Source organism: Polypterus senegalus, chromosome 10, assembly GCF_016835505.1.
Source record: "Polypterus senegalus isolate Bchr_013 chromosome 10, ASM1683550v1, whole genome shotgun sequence".
In the NCBI taxonomy this organism is placed as follows: domain Eukaryota; kingdom Metazoa; phylum Chordata; class Cladistia; order Polypteriformes; family Polypteridae; genus Polypterus; species Polypterus senegalus.
The window spans coordinates 135439322-135455310 of NC_053163.1; positions in this window are offsets into that span (position 1 = coordinate 135439322).

Here is a 15989-nt window from a genome sequence, read left to right on the forward strand (position 1 = left end):
ATTATGTAAAGGAAAGAGAAGACAATGATAAAGAGTTGCCAAGATGTACAACCCATATAATCAGATGGAACAAAAACAAACAAAAAAAAATAACGCAATTATTGTGGAGCTGTCTCTACAGGTGCGTGTTCAAACAGAAATGGAAAAGATGGCAGAGCTCCTGGTAGGAAGAGGCAGGCCCAGGTGGACGGACACAGGAAGTGACATCAGAGGTGTTCTAGCAGTCAATCATCCGGTCTGCAGAGGGAAAAAAAAGAAAGGTGTTATGACACAGTACCAACCCCTAGTGTGGGAGTGGAATTACTTGAACCCTTCAGCTGTCTCCTATGTGCACGCGCCTGACAATTATTAAACTCAAGATTTAAATGAACAGGAGTATATTAATATATTAATTACTTAATTAATTAAAATTAATACAAATGTAGTTCACATTCAAAATGCTTACAGTGGTCATGCTGCTAACATAAGAAAAGTTGTCTTCCTTTAAACGTGAACAGTAACCTTGTAACTTGTCAACAATGCAACATAGATTTCATTTCACAATAACCACTAATCCATCTAATCTAAAGTGTTGACATTCAATTTTATGAATATTTGTGTGGTTAAACTCTGTATTACCCATCTTCAACCAGGAAAATAAGGAGACAGTGAGACCGAGCTGCTTTCCTGCGTCGTCTCACTGAATGAGCAATCAGAGTAGCAACTGAGAGTATAGTCCATCCTGAACATTTCGTATTACTCAGTTTACTGGTCGCCAAGGTTAGATTAAAAACTTCCTAGGACCTGCAAGCTTGTGCTGCTCATTTTTCCATGGATAATTACAGTCGAGTATGTTACAACAATCAATAATAACAGAATGCTACAATACAATACAATACAATACAGTTTATTTTTGTATAGCCCAAAATCACACAGGAAGTGCCGCAATGGGCTTTAACAGGCCCTGCCTCTTGACAGCCCCCCAGCCTTGACTCTCTGAGAAGACAAGGAAAAACTCCCAAAAAAACCTTTGTAGGGAAAAAATGAAAGAAACCTTGGGAAAGGCAGTTCAAAGAGAGACCCTTTTCCAGGTAGGTTGGGCGTGCAGGGGGTGTCAAAAGAAAGGGGTCAATACAATACAATACACAGAACAGAACAAATTCTTAATACAACATAATAATACATATTTTAGAAGCACGGAGCAGAATTTAACTGTAGATGATATCAAATAATAAGATTTGGATATTTTTAGAGTCCTGGAGACCTCATCCATCAAGTTGCCTCCCCATTTGGCCATTCCACGGCTGAAACATTGCTCGGCCAGCCAATCTGATGAAAGGACCCCTCTTTCCCATGATTCCTACCTTACCATAGGCAGGCAAACAACTTGGCAGGTGGGCCGTGCCTCCAATTGCCACATTTGAGTACCAAGAACAGAAACAGAATAGGTGAGGGTTAGTAACCAATTATAACTATCATATTACTTATGTTTTAGTGCTAATGACTAACAACAGAGATGCAGTCTGTACAGTTAATCAGCAGCTCTAGTCAGGGTGTGCTAAACTGAAGTAGTGAGTCTTCAGCTGAGATTTAAAGGCTGAGACCGAGGGGGCATCTCTTATAGAAGCAGGAAGACCATTCCACAATTTAGGGGCCCTGTAACTAAAAGCTCGACCTCCCACTGTTATTTTATTAATCCTTGGAATCCTAAGCAGACCGGCATCTTGAGATCTTAATGTGCGCTCAGGTTTGTAAGTCATGATATGTTCACACAAGTAAGCTGGACCTTGGCCATTTAATGCTTTATATGTTAAAAGGAGGATTTTGAAATCTGCCCTAAACTTAACTGGGAGCCAGTGTAAGGATTTAAGAACTGGAGTTATGTGTTCATATTTTCTTGTTCTTGTAATAATTCTTGCAGCCGCATTTTGGATTAACTGGAGGCTGTATAGAGAACAGTTTGAACAGCCAGTGAACACCGCATTGCAGTAGTCAATCCTACTAGAGATAAATGCATGAATTAATTTCTCACAATCCTGTTTATTTAGAAAGCACCTTAATTTCCTAACATTTTTAAGATGGAAGAAACATGTTTTGGACAATTTGTAATATGTGCTTTAAATGACATGCTAGAGTCAAAGATAACTCCTAGATTGCGGGCTGATTCAGTAAAATTAATTGGGATTCCAACCGAGTTAAATGATGACAGAATATTGCCATGATCAGCGTCATTCCCTCCAACAACTGACATGAACACAGATGTTACAAGGAACACGGAGGAATACTGCCAGCCATACCAGATTCTTTCAGTCTTGATTAGAGCATCAGTTATCGTCTTTGTTATCATTTGTAATGTTCCGTTTTCTGCTTTTTTGTCCCTTTAACAGTGAAAATATTTCTTTCAATAATTCTGCAAATTAGTTAGTGAGAAAGCTAATTAACTTAGAGATTAAAAAAGAAATAATTTCCAAATGAGAAAGTGGAAAAAGTGGAAGAGATCTGAATGCTGAATATGGTGTGGCAAAATCAATGATCCTTACAATTATCAAAAACAGTGAACAAATAAAAGGAGCACGGGTTGCACAGGTACGTATGATTGTTTATGCTTGTAGTATGGAAAGTTCAGTAGTTATTATGATGGAAAAATTATTTATGCTTTTCATGTGCATAAGATTGTTTGTGCTTTTAATTAGGGAAAGTTTGTTCATAGTTTTCACTGAGTAAAGTTTGTTTATGTCTAATAGATTTACATATTGTGATGGAACTAGGGGCGTCAGAGAGCCCCAAACCCCAAAACATGAACACACAAAGAGGCCCAGGTTCAAAGAATGGAAGGCTTATTTACCAAATGCCTCCAACAGTAGCATAAGCAATGGTTTTCTTTCCAATTTCTCTCACCACTGCACTGCCCTCCTCCAGTTGAGTGTTGCTCCACGTCCTCCCAGCTTTCACTTACCTGGACAAGGTAGTGCAGTCCCTTTTATAGAGGACGTGGGAGTACTTCCGATACCAGGGCCACTGCCTGACAGAAGTACTTCCAGGTGACATGGAAGTCCCATAAATTGAGGAGCGCATCTCCCTTACAGTGCCCCCTTGTGGCACCCATGGTCCCCAGTAGGGCTATGTTACCAGACTACATCTTCCAGCATTCCCTGCTGGTTTCCAAATTGGCACTGATACGGAGGGCTGTTTCCATCTAGCATCCTGGGGGAATAAGACATCCCCTGCAGTTTCTTGTACAACTGTTATCAGTAGACTGTGGGAAATACAAAATAGGTGGGATTGAACATTTGTTACCTGCAGGACCCTGAAAAAAAACTTAGGATGAGTGGTCAAGTTTATAAAGGGATGGATCCTGATCATATGAAGTTAGCTCTTTGTGCTTTGAAGAGTGTCCTAATATGTAGGAAAAGAAAATCTTTGATGTTTGGTAGGCTCAGGACACTAACAAATTGAGAAAACCTGGACTTATCCTGTGTTACTGAAAGTATAAGCAAGAAATCTTTTAAAATCATGATCCACTGGTATTTCACAGTTGTGTTACCATGTATTCATAGTTATTCACTGTGTAGAGCCTATTAAAGGTCCAAATCAATAATGGTTGTTTCTAGAACTTTTATGTGGATTGGTCTTTTGGAAATCCAAAAATGGTTCTCCTATGACATTGCTCTGAAGAACCATTCTGACACCTTTATTTTTAAGAGTGCCCCTCGGGTCCTAACTACTCATGTGTGAGTGTTGCTGTAAAAGTTCATGCTGTGTCAGGTAAACATCTCGCTGTTACAAATTTGGTAGCACAACATCACGTCACAGCCTTTCTTATCCAAAGTTGTGCATTAGAGCAAAGATGGCCTGACTGTGACGTCACATTAAAATTCCTAAATGCTAAATTAAATGATTTGTAAATATCAATCAAATCAAGAAAAGCTTTAACCAACCCAAACAGTCACTCTTCTGTGTTGTGTGTCTTCATTGTGTCTTTTATGTAACTATATACATCAGACCAACTTCATCATGTCTCTTCTTCACTTTATGTGCCAAAATCACAGATAAAGAGAGAACAATCAGCCTTCCAAGCTTTAACCATTCATGCAGAATTTACCGGTTTTGTCTGCTGTCTCAAACAAGTGCTGCATACAGTCAAAAAACCGTTGGCAGACGCCGTGTCAAATAACCCAACAAATAAAATCTGCATGTTTTTGTTGTTTTGTTATTTTTAAGGTCAGTTTATTGATGGCAAATGTCAGCTTAGTTTGTCAAGGGACAAGAGCGACTCCTTAGACCTGAGGGTAAAACTTCTAAAGAAGTATCATAGCAGGTAGTCCCTTTCCCATCAATAGGAATGGGAGACATATGTTAAATTTTGATTTTGTGAATTTCATAGCTTTAAAAAAACTGACAATTTTCAGGTTTCCTTACACTATTATTGATATTCGTTTTAGCTTATTGAGCCGACACAGTAACTGAATTATGACGGTGGCAAGATGGAGTGGTTTCTTCTGTCCGTGGCTGTCTTTGCATTTAAATTGATGCCTTTGTTGGAACCATTCACTTTAACATTTTAGTTTAGGTCAGCTCTGCCCTTTCAATGAAAGAAATATGACAAATTTGGAAAAACTTTAAATAACTGTAATATGATCAATAGCCTGGTCATCATTTGATTTGTCGGATAGTTTTTGATAATAATCCAACCTGAAAATGTTTCCATTTTCATAAACTTCTGATTTAAGGATGGAAGAAGAATATATCTCACTATGTCTTTCCTTGAATTCTACTATTTGTTTTAGAATTGTCCCGTTTCAGGGATTTCTATCATTGTTTTCCATCTTTGTGCTCACTAATTTAGTTTATTTCAAATGTTAATTTTCTTTTTCTCTTTTTTTCAGGTGTGGCTGTTCAAGTTAGCTCTTCTTTGAGCTCTGGAAAGTACCCACTCTACTCCTGATAATTATGGGAGCAGAATTGCTCTCCCTATACTCCTCCTTAACTCACCGGCTTGCATTTCTGTGCTGATGGAAGTGGAAGTGAAAATCCAAAGCCGTTACTCTTCTTCAGTTATCTACACGAGATGCATGCACAAAAAGGGTATCTGCAAATTAAGTAAAGACAAGTTTTCCAATCTGCAAACACTTTAAAACAAAGTTTAATACTCAAATTGGTTTCGAACTTCTTGGTTCTTTTGTTGACTTTCGCAAACCTCATGTTTGTAATTTTGGTGTCATTTTTGACGGTAAAATCTCTTTTGAGAAACAGAATAACTCTGTAGTCAAGAGCTGCTCTTTTCAGCTTCGTCTTTTAGCTATTTTATCTTTTCTCGGCTTGATTGCTGCAACACATTGTATTCTGTGATCAGCAAATTCCTGATACCTAGGTGGCAGTTGGTTCAGAATGCTGCAGCCTGTTTTCTGTTCGGGGCAAAAAAAATTGATTCTGCTTTTCCAATATTATCTTCTTTACACTGGCTACCTGTTAGTTTCAGAATTGACTTTCAAATTTTGTTGCTAGTTTTTAAATCATTACATGGGTATGCTCCTGCCTATTTATCTGAATTGTGTGTTTTACAGCAGCCATCCAGAGAGCTTAGATCTACCAGTCAGTTGTCTCTTATGGTCCCTCGCACTAAGTGTAAATCTAAGCGGCCAGGGATTTTGCAGCTGCTGCACCTCGTCTGTGGAATTATGATATTAATGATATTAGAAATAAGATAGTATATCTCCCCAACACTAAGGATCCTCCTAAACCCCAGCATTCCATTATAAACAAATTAAACTCTTTCACAAAAAAAAAAATTTACAAAAAATAATATCTCAATTAAAACCCTCCACCTGCATCCTTGACCCAATATCAACAAATTATTTCAAAGAAGTATCGGGCGTGCTAATTGATAATGTTCTTGACATAGTAAATTCGTCATTAGATCGAATTTACTGTCTTCCCAGACTGTCTTAAGACTGCTGTCATTAAACCCCTACTTAAGAAACATAATCTCGACCCCTCGGCTCTTGAAACTTTTAGACCCATCTCTAACCTGCCTTTCTTAAGTAAAATTCTAGAGAAGGCAGCCATTATGCAGTTAAATGACCACCTCAATAAACATGCTATTCTTGATAAATTTCAGTCGGGTTTTAGAACAAATCACAGCACAGAAACTGCACTCGTTAAAGTAGTAAATGACTTGCGAGTGAATGCAGACAGAGGCCATTTATCTGTTCTCATCCTCTTAGATCTGAGTGCCGCATTTGACACCATTGATCATAATATTCTTAGAAATCGCCTTCTTTGTTAGTTGTGGTAATTACAACTCGAAGACACATGATATCCGATATGGTGTTCCACAAGGCTCTATCCTGGGTCCGCTGCTCTTCTCAATCTACATGCTTCTGTTAGGTCAGATTATCTCAGGGCACAACGTGAGCTACCACAGCTATGCTGATGACACACAGCTGTACTTATCAATAGCACCTGATGACCCCGACTCTCTTGATTCACTAACACAATGTCTGACTTGTATCTCTGAATGGATGAATAGTAACTTTCTCAAGTTAAATAAAGAGAAAACTGAAATCTTAGTGATTAGCAATAATGGACACAATGAGGCTATTAGAAATAAACTGGATACATTAGGATTAAAAGTCAAGACAGAGGTAAAAAGCTTAGGGGTAATTGTTGACTGTAATCTGAATTTTAAATCGCATATTAATCAGATCACTAGGACAGCATTTTTTCACTTAAGAAACATAAGTAAAGTTAGACCTCTTATATCACTGAAAGATGCTGAGAAATTAGTTCACGCGTTTGTTTTCAGTCGACTAGATTACTGTAATGCACTCCTCTCAGGACTACCCAAAAAAGACATAAATCGTTTGCAACGAGTGCAGAATGCAGCTGCTAGAATCCTAACTAGAAAAAGAAAAGCACATCTCTCCAGTTTTGATGTCACTACAGTGGTTACCTGTGTCATTCAGGATTGACTTTAAAATACTGCTTATGGTTTATAAAGCCTTAAATAATCTCGCTCCCATCTTATATATCGGAATGTCTGACACCTTATATTCCAAATCGTAACCTCAGATCTTCAAATGAGTGTCTCCTTAGAATTCCATGAACAAAACTTAAAAGAAGTGGTGAGGCGGCCTTCTGCTGTTATGCACCTAAAATCTGGAATAGCCTGCCAATAGGAATTCGCCAGGCTGATACAGTAGAGCACTTTAAAACACTGCTGAAAACACATTACTTTAACATGGCTTTCTCATAATTTCACTGCAATCAAATATCCTGATACTCTATATATCCAACTCATTATAATAACTATTCATGGTGACTCTAAAATCTGTACTAACCCCTACTCTCTCTTCTGTTTCCTTTTCTGGTATCCTTTTGGTGGTGGCGCAAGCCACCACCATCTATTCAAAGCACTGTGATGTTCCAACAATGGTGGATGGATTAAAAGCCAAAAGTCTGTATGGCCATCAACATCAAGTGACTCCGTGAGAACCCTAACTACAAAGAGGACTATTTCATTTATGTTAGGTAGAATGCCCAGAGGGGACTGGGCGGTCCTGTGGCCTGGAACCCCTGCAGATTTTATTTTTTTCTTCAGTCGTCTCGAGTTTTTTTCTGTTTTTTCTGTCCACCCAGGCCATCGGACCTTACTCCTTTTCTATGTTAACTAATGTTATCTTATTTTAATTTCTTATTTTGTCTTTTATTTTCCTTTTCTTCAGTATATAAAGCACTTTGAGCTACTTTTTGTACAAAAATGTGCTATATAACTAAATGTTGTTGTTGTTTACCTCGTTACATTAAGGAGTCGCCTTCAATTCAACTGTTTAAAACGAGACTGAAGACTCATTTCTGTTCTCTAGCTTTCAGTGACCTTCACTGTTACTGATGGTTTCCCTACTCTTGATCATCTTTTTTTATGTTCAGCTCACTGCTGTCTATATTTTGTTTTAATTTAATGTGTTTCTATTTATTTTATTTATGTTTATTGTATGTAGGGCGGAGCGGTGGCTCTGAGGCTAAAGATCTGCACTGGCAATTGGAAGGTTGGAAGTTTGAATACCGTAAATGCCAAAAGTGACTCTACTTCGTAGGCCTTTAACCTGCATTTGCTCCGTCCTGGGTATGACGTTAATCAGCATCCAGCTGGGCAAACAGGCTCTCCAACCTGCAGGGAAAAACAGGGGGTTGTTGGCAAAATTGGCACTCCAACTACCATAAAAAAACTCACGCTGTTCCATTCCATCTGAACTAGCGTGTCACCCATTGCATGGCTGCACTAATCTGGGATCCTGACTTGGTTTATCATGAGTTGGGTACGGCAATATCTCTTTCTCTGTGTTTTAATGTAAAGCACTTTGGCTATAGCATTACTGATGCTCTTTTAATTGTGCTCAATAAATAAATTAACTTTGACATCTGCCTCTCTCTCTCTCTCTCTCTCTTACTCTCTTTGCGGTCATTTTCAGGCAGGCCATATTGTGTAGCCCTGGTCAGACAGCATGCTGGATCAAAGACAAAAAGCCAACTGGTAGTAAGCATATGAAGATGCTTAGCAGATAGCAGATGAACTGCGAAGTAGGTTGTGATGGTATTATAGTCACAATTCCAATTTTGCTTTGCTTAAATTTGGGCATGATTGGAATTTTTAATTTAATCTCAGTATGAATAAATGTGCAACTTTCTCTCCTGCCTGTTTTGGTACTTTGTCTCACTGCCTGGGGTTAGAGAATGAAAAAGAAATGCAGTTGAGGGGGAATTGTTGAATTGCAGTAAGCACTCAACCCTGACAAGGTAGTATGAGTTTGGGATTTAAAGAATTTAGTTAAGGATTACATAATAAAGAATATAAAATGGAACAGGGACCAGCAACATTATTATCGTGAGTAACATAAAAATCCAAAATAAAATTAATTTGTCATCATTGGCACCGACCGTGAAAACCACAGAATGGCATGTTAATGTGGATTAAGATCTTCTTGAAAACATCAACAGTCAGCACTCTGGTGTCTGGAAATTAGCACTCTGGCCACAAGGACACTTGGTCAGGAACTGTGCTCAGTGTGACCTTATCTGAAATGCAGATCTGCATGAATCTGCAAACCATACTCTTCCTGCAGCAAGTCACCCCTATCTGATGCTCAGTGGTAGCCTAGCTACCCTCTGTTTTGGATGATTGTTTGTTTTATTTATATAAAACATGGAATCCTTCCTCTGGACGTATTTGTTGTTGGCATTAAAGCAATTTCTTCCCCAATGTGTACCCTTATTAAGTTCTGAAGTGTGAGTCTTGCACCCCAAAACAGGAGACTGAGTCTCAGTACTTTAGGAAAAACCAACTTCATTCAGATTAAAACAGGAGCAGCATGGTTATTTATTGTCGCGGGATCAGCCACTCTCCTATACACAGACACAGCAGTCAGGCAGGCTCGTGGCCGGCTTAGTGGCCAAGTAATACTGTTCCCTGTAGTTATAATCTTCCTTGCATCACCCATCGACAGCAGGTGCTCATAGCGTGACTGCAATCTTTTCAGATTTGTTTTCGCGGCATTCCAGCAATCGATAGGCCATCTTCCATAGACGTGACGATCACAGTTTTGGGACACTCTTTGGCATGCCATTCCATTGGAGGAGCCCCAAAAGAGTTTAGAAATCTTACAATTTATAAAATACTTTTATTAAAGCTACCATATATTTTACTTAAGACTTAACATTTGTAAATTAGGAATTCCAAAATGCTATTATCAATGGATTGTGGGAAATGCAAAATAGGCAGAAATGACCGGTTGTAGAGCTCAAGCCAAGTATCCTGAGCAGCAGTATTATTATGGAGTGAGTGCCACCCTATAGGTTCATGATTGGTTGGCCTACACCTGCACATTGTGGAAGAATCATTTTAGGGTAATATAGCTTTCATTTTAAAGAAATAGCATAAAGAGTTAATAAATGTCAGAAACCTTTTGCAGGCATATCAGGAAACCAGATAATGGTCAAGTGAACAATAAAATGTACTGAAAGAGGACTAAGAAGTTAGCAGATGTCCTGTAAAGAACCAGAATGGACAGTTGTTCTAGGCACAGAAATTCCAAGGGTGGTGGCTCAATTCAAAAATTTAAGAAGAACCAGAATATAATATAATAGACTTTCATTTTCATATAAGTCATTTGAGTGTAAACCAACGAACCAGCCAGAGTAAATGTTTGCATTGATTGATTCTGGATGTAAATTCAATATTCTCTATTCTTTGTTTCTCTGATCATTTTGACCATGCTGTAACAGTCTGCTTCTGAAGAATTCCCCCTCTAAGGCCTTTGCTGTAACTAAAAGATACAATGAATAGCTGTTCTACTGCCTGATTACTGATTTGTCTTATTAGAAGATGTTGATTTCTACCACAACACACACACACCCACACACACACTAAAGCACTGACTGTGAGTGATGGCAACACAGACTGCCACTCCTTAGCGCTCTTGACAAGGACTCACTAGCTTTGGTTTGCGCAGACCAAATGAGTGTCCCCAACATAGGATAGGCTGGTGAAGTTTCCCAACTGTGTACTAACTAGAAATGAGACAGTGAGAATTTTGATTAAAGAAGATGAGGAGATGAAATACAATTCAATTATCAACCCAAAGTCAAAATGCTGAAACGCTAACCAAAAACCAAAGAGCTAGATACCATAAACAACTTTGTTAACCAAGAAAATGTTGTATCACCAGGATCACACATCAACGCTGTTTTCTATTCAGTCCAACCAGTGTATGGAGATGACCTTTATACCTTCGACCCCTAATGACATGCACAATGTGATCCTGCGCGTCACCCATAATGCTAGTGAAAGCAAAGGTGCACAACAATGGTTCCACCCAAGGTAAAACCAAGGGGCATCAAAGCAAAATGATAAATATATTCTACTTTCTCAAATTGCTATAAAATGAAACACGTGCTATTTTAGATTACATTACATTGATATGCCCCATCAGAGGCATATAATACCGTGACGGACGTGAGGGAGCACTGTCACTAACTTTATTTTCTCCTTTTCCTCCACAGTGCTGAGAAGACGCCCAGTGAGGGCACTTCCAGTGTAAACCTTGTAAAGCTTGGACATTCCCAGAAGGAGCATCTCACTTGGTTTAGAGTCATGTCAAAGGTGGAGCTCCTTTTTCAAACCAGACCCACTCTTCTGAACTAATCAGTTACAGCCAGGAAGGTGATAACCTTCAGTTATTCTCTGCATTGTGCCCCATCATGTGCTTGTTTTTTTTCTTGACATTTGAATTAAATGGGGTGAATCAGCTGGCACTCAACCATTTCTCTTAACACTTTTGTAAGGGGTGGCCAACAGCCCAACCTGGTCGGGACGCCCAAGAAACGGAAGGATGGGGGAAGGCAGGTTCTTTAGGGGTCTGCTTATTTATTTATTTTTTATTTTATTTATTTATAAAGCACTTTAAAAACAACGTCAAGGCTGACCAAAGTGCTGTACAATAAAAACCCAGCATATCAGACACGCAAAACCAAAGGGTAAATGAAACAGAAACACATAAACACATAAGCACATAAGAACTGAAGAGATTCTTAATAAAAAATATACAGTTAGCCAACATTCCATACTCAGTTAAAAGCCAGAGCGTAAAAATGTGTTTTTAAAAATGATTTAAATGCAGCTAGTGAAGGAGCCTGCCTAACGTGCAATGGCAAATTGTTCCAGAGTTTTGGGGCTGCAACTGAAAAGGCTCGTTCACCTTGGAGTTTGCATCGTGCCTTGGGAACACATAAAAGCATGTGGTCTGCTGACCTGAGAGAGCGAGACGGTACATAAGGGTGTAGCAGTTCGGACAAATAAAGAGGGGCACAACCATTAAAGGATTTAAAAACAAATACAAGGATCTTAAAATGAATTCGAAAACAAACTGGAAGTCAGTGAAGGGAAGCCAAAATCGGGGTAACATGCTCATGCTTTCTTGTGCCAGTTAAAAATCAAGCAGCAGCATTTTGTACCAGCTGTAGGCGAGCAATGGAGGCCTGGCTAATTCCAAAAAGAAGAACATTGCAGTAATCTAGACGAGATGTTATAAAAGCATGTATCACTGTTTCAAGGTTGCGCTTAGACAAGACAGGCTTGATTTTTGACAGCCGCCTCAGCTGGAAAAAGCAAGATTTTACCACTGCATTCACATGGTTATCAAGTTTCAAAGTTGTATCCATTTTCACACCTAAATTTGTGCTCGTAGTTTTCTCAAAGTGAGCCACAGTGGAAAGATCAATGCAGCGGGTCACGCTGGTGCTATTGGATCTAAATAGCATGACTTCTGTTTTGTTCTCATTAAACTTAAGAAAATTTAATGCCATTAAACTCCTTATGTCAATAAGGCAGTCAAGCAGGGGCTGGACAGAACATAGGCCTTGGTGCTTCAGAGGGAAATAAACCTGACAATCATCTGCGTAAAGATGAAAGGAAATACCGTGTTTCCGAAAAATAGCGCAGAGTGGCAGAAGGTATAAGGAGAACAGAAGAGGTTCCGGTTTAGCAAGTTGACAGAGAGGAACAAAATCAAATACAATGGGCATATGGTCTGAAAATACTACATCACCAATTTCCAGATTAAGAACAGATACACCGCGAGAAAAGACAAGATCCAGCGTATGCCCACTTTCCTGAGTGGGACCAGTTACAGACTGAATTAGACTAAAAAATCCATTAAATCTAAAAAGTCCTTCACCAAAGGCTTCTCAGTACAACAGGCATGAATATTAAAATCCACTACAATTAAAACTTGGGCATATTTTGGCATAAATTCTGCCAAGAAGTCAGAAAAGTCACTTATGAAATCCTTATTATACTTTGGTGGATGATAAACCACCGCACAAAGCAGCACAGGAGAACAACCCAACTCAGAAAGACTCAGTTCAAAGCTGGAGAAAGAAACAGCTAGAAACCACTGTTTACAATTGAACCTGGATTTGAAGACAGTCGCTAAACCTCCACCCTGACTTGAGAGCCGTGGGGAATTAAAATACGAGCAGCCACACGGCAACAATTCAGAGAACGCGCTGGACTCACCGGGAGGCAACCAGGTTTCAGTAATACAGAGGAAACCCAATTCATGAGATGCGAAGAAATCCTTTAAGATAAAAGTTTTGCTTGTTACAGATCTAGCATTCACTAGACCCGTCCTGATAGGAGCCGGGTCCGAAGCCGCAATAGCGAGCGGAGTGTGCGCCAGAGGCCGCAAATTCTGGAGATTCACTCCACGCCAGTACAGGTGAAGCGGGGGTGACATCGCCTGATCCGAACCAAAAACAGGTACAAGCCAGGAGTCCACAGAGTCCCAGGAACACCATGATGCAAAAAGGTGAGGAGCCGATCTATGCTGAGCTAAAAAAGCTTTGGGAGATCGAGCCAAACTGGCCCTTAACTTCATCAAGTTTTACCTCGGCGTTTGTGGCGCTTCCTCCAGCGAGGTGGACCTGGAGCGAGGTAAAGGAATGCAGGTATTCCAGATAGGAGCTGGGAAGGAGGATAATCTCGCCCTCCATTTACGGACTGTATAAGTTTTACAGCAGACAAGTGAAGATCCAGAAGTGTTTGGCGATCATACATAATTAGTGAGTTCACATTTTGCATGACACACACAAAAATAACAACAAAAACATAAGCAAGAACAGAGAACGGTAGACGACATGCCACACACACTGGCGCCATCTTTGACTCAGACTTTGATTGCTTCCCCAGAACATTAGTTGGCAGCTTCCCTGGATTCCAACAAGGCATCATGGAACTTGGTGTTCTTTACCTCAGCCCTGTTTGGTGCTGTGGGTGCCAACAGAGGATGCTGCAAGGACTGATGAGCCCTATGGCACAGAGTGCGTGAAAAGTCGGAGCCCAGCGATGGCCTTGAGCAGTAGGATATAAATAACTCCAATGTGACTGTCATTCCAAAAATGGAGCACGAGGCATAAACAGGTTAAACACCATGTGGGTGGAAGAGCAGAAGCACTTCTGGGCTGGCCAACACAAAAGGAGTTGCCTGCCTCACAGAGATGAGCCAGTCGGGTGGAAGGTGAACGGAGCTTGCTGAGAGGAGCAGAGGAGGCAGTGACCGAGAAAGAAAGAAGAATCATTGTGTGTTATATTGTTCTTATACTTGTGGCTGTGGTGGTGGGAAACGCTGGTATGAAGAGTTTCCCACGCAATAAAGGGCTCTTTGTGCTTTTAAATTGTGCTCTTTGTCTGTTGTGTTGGATTTGGTGAGCTGGAGTGCCCCCTGGTGCCCACACTGTACAAGACCACAGCATGAAGAATAAATGTTCAAACTCACAATAATACAAAATACACCAAATAAAAACCTTTAGGAAAGAATACAAAGAAGTCCAAATTTGAACTGTGTAAACTAATACTGATTAAGCAGCCATCTCTCAGGACATAAACTTTGACATTTTCTTTCAAACAAAGCTCTTCTCAATTAAGACATAAACTTGAGACTGCTAGGCAATTATTTAAACTCTAAATCTCTTTCAAATGTACACAAATACTAAAACAATCTTTTCACTTCTTGAAATCTTGTATCTTTTAACTAATATTAGTGCAAACTACTAGATATTGACTTAAACCTTGAATCCTTATTGATCTGAATCATTATCTTTCACTAATTTTTTAGAATGTGGAAAACTAACTTTATTTATCAGCTTGTGGCAATTCGGATTAGAAGAGACCCCAGTCTGGGAAAAAAAAATTGATATAATAATATTATTGATACTTTGTGGAATTGTTGTTAAATCTATGAGAAGAAGGGTCTTTTTAAGTAAAATATATGCTGTGCATCAAAAAGGGATCACAGAACAGGAGAGAGAAGAGTGACACCCAGACAAGATGTCTGACTTCCCATAGTAACTGGGTAAACTAAACAGAAACTCAGAAGCAGATATGCACAGAGACTTGAAAAGTCTTGTTTGCCTTTATTTGTATTTTTAGTAAGAATCTTTTCAAATAGATTTCCTGTTTTTGCCACCATTGGCTTTACTATGCTTTATTAATTTTGGTTTTGAGTAATATTGATTTTATATTACCTGATTGGATTAAGGCATACTATTTAAGAGCAGCTAGTATGACTGACTGTCATATTACCTGATTGGCAAAGGGGTAGCTCAGGTCTGAAGCCAAACATTTGGTCTACTTGTGCCAAGGTAGAAAGAAAGGCTCTGTGCTTGAAGTAGCTGTCCAGGTGCAGGTAAGGTGCTATAAAGTAGATACACCTAACACTCATACAAGTAACATAGAAACTATAGTGTAGGTGAACTAAAATAAGGAATACTGAGCTTACATTAATATTTAAATAACACAATTAACGCTGACAAAATTAATTTATTGTCCATTACTGTCGAGAGACTGAGGGAGTACAGAAGAATAATAGTAGTAGCATAGCATTAACATAGCATAACAACAGTAACATAGCATTCATCTTAAAGAAATAGGATAAAGGCTTAATTAATGTCAGAAACCTGTTCAGGCACACCAGGAAACCAGATAAAGGTCAAGTGAACAACAAAATGTGCACTGAAATATAAGAACTAGTTTAGGAGAAATACTGAGATGGTCAAGTAAATAATGTACAAGAAGAAACATTAATGTAATACAAAATTTACTGTAGGATTACTAAGAGATGACTACGAAATCAGCAGATGTCCTATAAATGAGAATGGACAGTTGTTATATGCACAAGGTGGTAGCTCATCTCAAAAGGTATAAGAAAAAACAGATAATATAACAGACTTTTATTTTATATAAATCATTTGGGTGTAAAGCAATGAACCAACCAGAGTAAAATGTATGCATTGATTGACTCTGTGTGTATATTCAACGGTTTATAAAATTAACCGCTATTCTGTTTCTCTAACCATTCTGACCATGCTGTAAATCAGCGGTCCTCAAACTGTGGGCCGTTCCCCCCTGAAGCTGTACAAGGGGGGCATCAAATAAATGAACAAGATATCAAAATTAA